This window comes from Coenobita brevimanus, unplaced genomic scaffold (genome assembly GCF_032717465.1).
Source record: "Coenobita brevimanus isolate Jiangsu-jjx unplaced genomic scaffold, ASM3271746v2 jjx.HiC_scaffold_357, whole genome shotgun sequence".
In the NCBI taxonomy this organism is placed as follows: Eukaryota; Metazoa; Arthropoda; class Malacostraca; order Decapoda; family Coenobitidae; genus Coenobita; species Coenobita brevimanus.
Genome location: NW_027644608.1, coordinates 54,304 through 60,384, shown reverse-complemented (window position 1 = coordinate 60,384; position 6,081 = coordinate 54,304). Strand labels below are relative to the sequence as shown.

Genomic DNA, 6,081 nt, shown 5'->3' with positions numbered 1-6,081 from the left:
GATGATGATGATGATGATGATGATGATGATGATGATAGTTGAAACAAAAGAAAAGGGAAAAGGGACAAAGTGTAGGAGAACTCCCTCCTGATAGATGTTCGAAAAAGTTAATGACGAAGGGGATTAGCACTTTAACCTTTAAGATAAAATTCTGACAACGTATTTTTTTCTCCCGGAAATTAAAATGAAGAAAGTAACAGAGAGAAAGCGTTGCTGCGTATTTAAGACATTTCTAACTTTCAGATTTTCCACCAGTTCAAGTTTTAAAGGTATTATTTTTTTCTGTTTGAGAAGCCTTAGGTAGAAAAAGCAGCATTAATATCAATGATTGTTTCAGCTTTATAATAACTTCTTGTTTCATGCAGTTTCTTGTAGATGTGTTTTATATTTGCAGTATCAGCGGATGAGAGCTTGGCTTGGACTGGTGTACTTTCGTAGATGACTGTTACCATCGTGCCACTGAAAGTAAATATAGATAAAAGTTATGATCGTTAAGAAAGAAATTTGACTCAATGTTATGTAGTCAATCTGAAACAGACTTGGATTGAGTGAAAGAAGGTTTATTGTATCACGGTGCAGTGAAAAGAAAAGAGAGGTAAATGCCCAAAGAAGTGGGAAGTAGAGTGGCACAGGGAATGTAAGTAAATGGGTCTATAAAGGACTCGATCAGAAGCTAACGTCGGAGTGTGGTGGCGCAAATTTCTTGGTACGAAGAAGTTCTGGTAAGCCTGCTCTAACACTGGCAGTACGAGTGCAGGATAACATGATAATGACACCAGAAAATGAAAAAGACAAGTTTTCTTAAGAACTTGTGGAGTTGGAGTTGTGGAGGAGGTGTCCTCGGAGTACGGATAGAGAATGGGAAAATTAATAATCTGATTAGTGACAGATGCTGAAGTAAAAGGAGCCTGTGGACACCTGAGGCCAAGACTGTGATGAGATGTAATGATCATGTGAAGAAAATGGGTCAGAATAGTGGTGAAAAGGATGTATGATATCTGAGAGAAACTGAAGGTGAGAGGAGGGATGGTAGGCCAGGAAGTTAGATAATGTAAATGACTATATGAAAGAAAGTAAGAATCTGATAAGACTAGGGAACTGACAAGTGATTGCGCTGGTTGGATTAATCTTGTGCGGAGGAGTATATGACCAGGGCATCCCGTTTTTAACTTGAAATTCATCAGATTTACTAGGTCGGACAGGTGAGATGTGAAGCTGCGTATGGAATAAGTTTGTGCCTATCAGGTGGAGTCAGGATTCCTGGGCCTTGAGTGATGAATGAAAAGAAATGTGGCCCGTTCAGTTGAGCAAATTTGTAAGTATCTCATTGTCATAATTTTTTTCTGTCTCTCTGGACCCCATCTCACACCGACCTAGGGGTGGGAAAGAGGATCTCGAGGATAAGTATGATGCACATTAAACTTTTACAAACGTCATTACAGATATTTTTCAAATGGTTAGAGTCGAATGATGGAAAGTTTAGCACCCAAAAATGTTGCTTTCACGAACAGATTCAGTTCTGGCAGGATGGGTTTGTGTTATATCTTTATGCCTGAAATATGGATGTGCTTCGATATTTAGCAACGTCAAAAGTAAAAATTTCGACGACAACGGCGACGACAACGACGATGACGATTAAGATGATGACGATGAATAAGGAGTAATAATCTGTAACGATGATGACAATGATACTGATTAACTTGTAGAGCGAGAGAGGAGCCGAGGTTGGAGAGAGAGAGAGAGAGAGAGAAAGAGAGATAGATAGATAGATAGATAGATAGATAGATAGAGAGAGAGAGAGAGAGAGAGAGAGAGAGAGAGAGAGAGAGAGAGAGAGAGATTTTCTGGCAAGGACGTGAAACTGAGTCGAGTAATGCCCTGTCACTTTATACTATGACATTCACCATTCTCTCTCTCTTTCTCTCTTTCTCTCTGGACACATATGATTTGGTTTCCTAATGTATAAGTAAATGTCGTGATTCTTTTTTTCTGAGAACTGTTGATATCATTTACGTGCCAAAATATAAGGTGTGACTGAGTAGTGATTGTGCTTCCACCCACTTATGGTGAAGGAGCCATTAAGTGATTGTTCTATCCGTGTGCGTGCATGCGTGCGTGAATCCGTGCGTCTGTAACACTCTTGTGGGCGCGATATATCCTGAACCCATCAACGGATTACCGCCAAGCTTTTGTCAGTGATGCAGTATGGATTTCGATCTAACTTTCGTCCTTGATAAAGTATGATTAGACGATGAACTGATGAAGCCAGCAAGGTCAAGGGGTCAAGTGTAAAGGTCATTCGACTTAGTTTATCCTTGTGGGCGTGATATCACCTGAACCCCTCAACGGAATTCGAGCAAACTGTTGTCAGTGATACAGTTTGATGGAATGATGAACTGATGAGGTCAGGGGGACAAAGGTAAAGGTCATATGGGTGTGAGCGTGATATCTCCTGATTCCCTGAACGGATTTCGACCAAACTCATGTCAGTGATACAGTATGAAGGGAAGATGAACTGATTAGGTCCGTGAGCCCAAGGGGTCAAAGGTCAAGGTCATAGGTGTGTTTGCGATATCTCCTGAACCCCTCGACGAATTCCGATCAAACTTGTCAGTGATTCAGCATGAAGGAATGATAATCTGATTAGGTCAGCAAGGTCAAGGGTCCAAAGGTCAAGATCATATGGAGCGGGCGTGATATCTGCTGAACACTTCAGTGGATTTCAACCAAACTTTTGTCAGTGGTACAGTATGAAGGGACGATGATCTGATTAGGTCAGCACGGTCAAGCATTCAAATGTCAAGGTCATATGGGGTCAACTTACTTTAGTGTCATTTCAAGGGTATGGATTTATTCATACCAAGTCAGCAGTTCACTAAAAGATCGAACTCTCCAAAATGGTTTGATGGCAACTATGCCAAAGCAACAGCCCAAAAATTATTAGCATATAACTCTTACTTAAAATAAAAAAACATCTGAATCACTCTCTCAATTTAGAATTGATGGAAATCATGCAAAAGCTGTATTAAATCTATCTAAATCAAACTTTCTTCAAAAGCAAGCATCAAAACTACTTAACAACCCTAATGACAATATAATATTCTGGTCAACTCTTAATTCTTTCAATAATAACTTTAACAAGTCATCATCCATTCCCCCACTAAAATCTTCAGATGGCAACATTACAAATGACCCACGTGGGAAAGCAGATATCTTTGCCAGTACCTTTGCCAGAAACTCAGCCATAGACGATACTAGCCAGAATGTCCCAGTACTGGAACTTGATTCTCCCGAAAATGCTCCACTTAAAATACAGACAAGATACGTAAAATCCATCCTAGACAATTTAGTTACCAACAAAGCTCCAGGCCCAGATGGAATTCCGCCAATTGTTTTGAAAAAGTGTTCCCTGAACTTGCCTCTGTCCTAGCTAAATTATTCAGACTATGCATACGTACTTCTTTATTCCCAAATTCATGGAAAGAAGTCAATATCCACCCAGTTCCGAAGAAAGGAAGTTCGTCTGACCCCTACAATTACAGACCAATAGCTGTCACATCTTCTTTTGGTAAGGTATTTGAAACTTTAATTAATAAGCACATTGTTAAACATCTTGAATCCAACACCTTAATTAGTGATAGACAATACGGTTTTCGCCATGAAAGATCCACCATTGACATACTCAATCTCTTAACTCATACCATCCATCAATCAATTGATCTTTCTGGAGAAACTCATGCAGTAGCTCTTGATATCTCTAAAGCTTTCGACAGAGTATGGCACTGTTCCCTGTTGTCCAAACTCCTTTGCTATGGACTAACATCTTTTGTTCCTTTGATTTCTTCATATCTTAGTGACAGGAAAATAAGAGTATAAGTAGATGATGTATATTCCAATTTCCACTCAATTAATGCCGGCGTGCCGCAGGGATCAGTTCTGGCACCAACCCTATTTCTGGTTCATATTAATGATCTCTTATCTGTCACCCACAATCCCATTCACTCATATGCAGATGTCTCAACACTACATAGTTCATTCACACTCAGACATCCATTTACAAAGTCTAATATCTCTACCTCTCAACTCAGTACAGCCATCTCCATAAATCAAGATCTATCTACAATCAGTGAATGGGGACAAAACAACCTTGTCTCTTTTAATGCTAGTAAAACTAAATATATCACGTTGAGTACACCGCTTCCCATCCGATCAGCGAAGTTAAGCAACTTTGGGTCTGGTTAGTACTTGGATGGGTGACTGCCTGGGAACACCCAGATGCTGTTGGCATCCCTACGTGTCAAGTGGGGTTGGTGGAGGATTAGTGCCCCTCCCTGTAAAACAATTAACTCTAAGCCCTTGGCCACCCCTTATGGGATACATGGCGTCTGGCAATGAATGAATGAAAAAAAAACTAAATATATACAGTTTACTAATAGACAGATATTGCCAGATTCGTGTATTACCTTCAGTGCTACTAATATTCCCATCTCCAAAAGTATTGAAATTCTTGGCATCTCAACAGTGCCCTCAGCTGGACCTCTCATGTCAGATCACTTGCTAAAACCGCCTCAAAGAAACTTGGATTATTGTACAGAGTCCGTAACTTCTTCGCCGATGAGCAGTTAGCTATATTTTATAAGAGTCATGTGCGCTCTCAGCTTGAATATTGCTCACCCTTGTGGAATGGTTGTGGAGAGGTTGCATTAAGACAACTAGACAAAATTCAGAATAAAGCTGTTAGAATCATTAACAACCCTGCCATTACATATAAACTACCTCCCCTACAAGTAAGAAGGAAAGTTGCCTCCCTTGCATTATTTTACGGATATTTTTTTGGCAAATGCTCAGACGAAGTTGCGTCCATGGTGCCACCTCTCCATGCTTTCCCTCGTGCTACATGGGCATCTGGTAGCGCTCATGACTGGAATGTCACTCAGCCATATTGCAGAACTTCTGCCTATCAGAATTCTTTCATTCCCCGAACTGCATCTCTCTGGAACTCGCTTCCCCAGAGTTGTTTTCCTCCGAATTTCAACCCACAACTGTTCAAGTCTAACTGTTACAGATATTTTATGAACAGAGGACACCAGTAATCTGGTGTATGGATTATTTTTTTTTTTACTCATTTGTTTTTCCTTCCTCCATTCTGTTATTTAAAAAAATAAATAAATAAAATTCCCATCACACACACACACACCATAGGGTCCTTCAAATTCTACATAATTTTCTTTGCATAAGGCTGCTATAATATGACGAGGAGGCAATAATGGGAGTCAATGAGACTCCTCACGGATTCCAGTACTATGTTGTGGTAATACTCTCCCGTTCACCGGGGAACTCTCTCCCTTTCTTGTGTTAAGATTACCAAAAGATACGGATAGGGCATGGTGAAATCCTGCCCACAGTTTAAGACTACAGCCGTTAGTTTTACGTTTTACTTTTTTTCCTAATTTTTTGTTGAATTTTAGTCTTGCAGTGTATGTATATTGTATATATGTGTGTATATATATGTATGTATATATATATTATATGTATATATATATATATATATATATATATATATATATATATATATATATATATATATATATATATAATATATCTACATTCTTTTTGCTCTCTTTCTTTCCCTTGTACTTTGTCTGTCCAAACCCTCTGCATTTTACTTTCATTTAGTTAATTTCCTCTCTCCACTGTCTGGTTCCTGCGAGTCACTGGCATTGGCTCCAGGGTAAAATATTTTACTGCCTAAGAAATCTTGATGAACTCTGGTGACGAAGCAATGGCCCTCAGTTCCGTGCAGCCCTTAAGTGGGCAGGGGGTGCTAAGAATCCCACGGTGTAAAAATAAGTTCATAAATCCAAAAAGAACCTTAAGAATAGGAAACTGGAATGTTCGAACTCTCAATCAGGCTGGTAAAATGGAAGAACTTATTTCAGTGTTCAAGGAATACAAGATGGATATTTGTGCTCTTACAGAAACGAGGTTGCTTGGAGCTGATAAAATGAATTTGGAAGATGGTATTACTATGTTGGTTTCTGGTAGGAGTGATGGAAATCATTACCAAGGAGTAGGCTTACT

The 6,081-nt window shown here is 39.4% G+C and overlaps 1 pseudogene; it reads left to right on the top strand.

The window, feature by feature from the left end:
• Nucleotides 1–4,167: 4,167 nt before the first annotated feature.
• Nucleotides 4,168–4,290, top strand: LOC145390202 (5S ribosomal RNA; annotated as a pseudogene).
• Nucleotides 4,291–6,081: the final 1,791 nt, after the last annotated feature.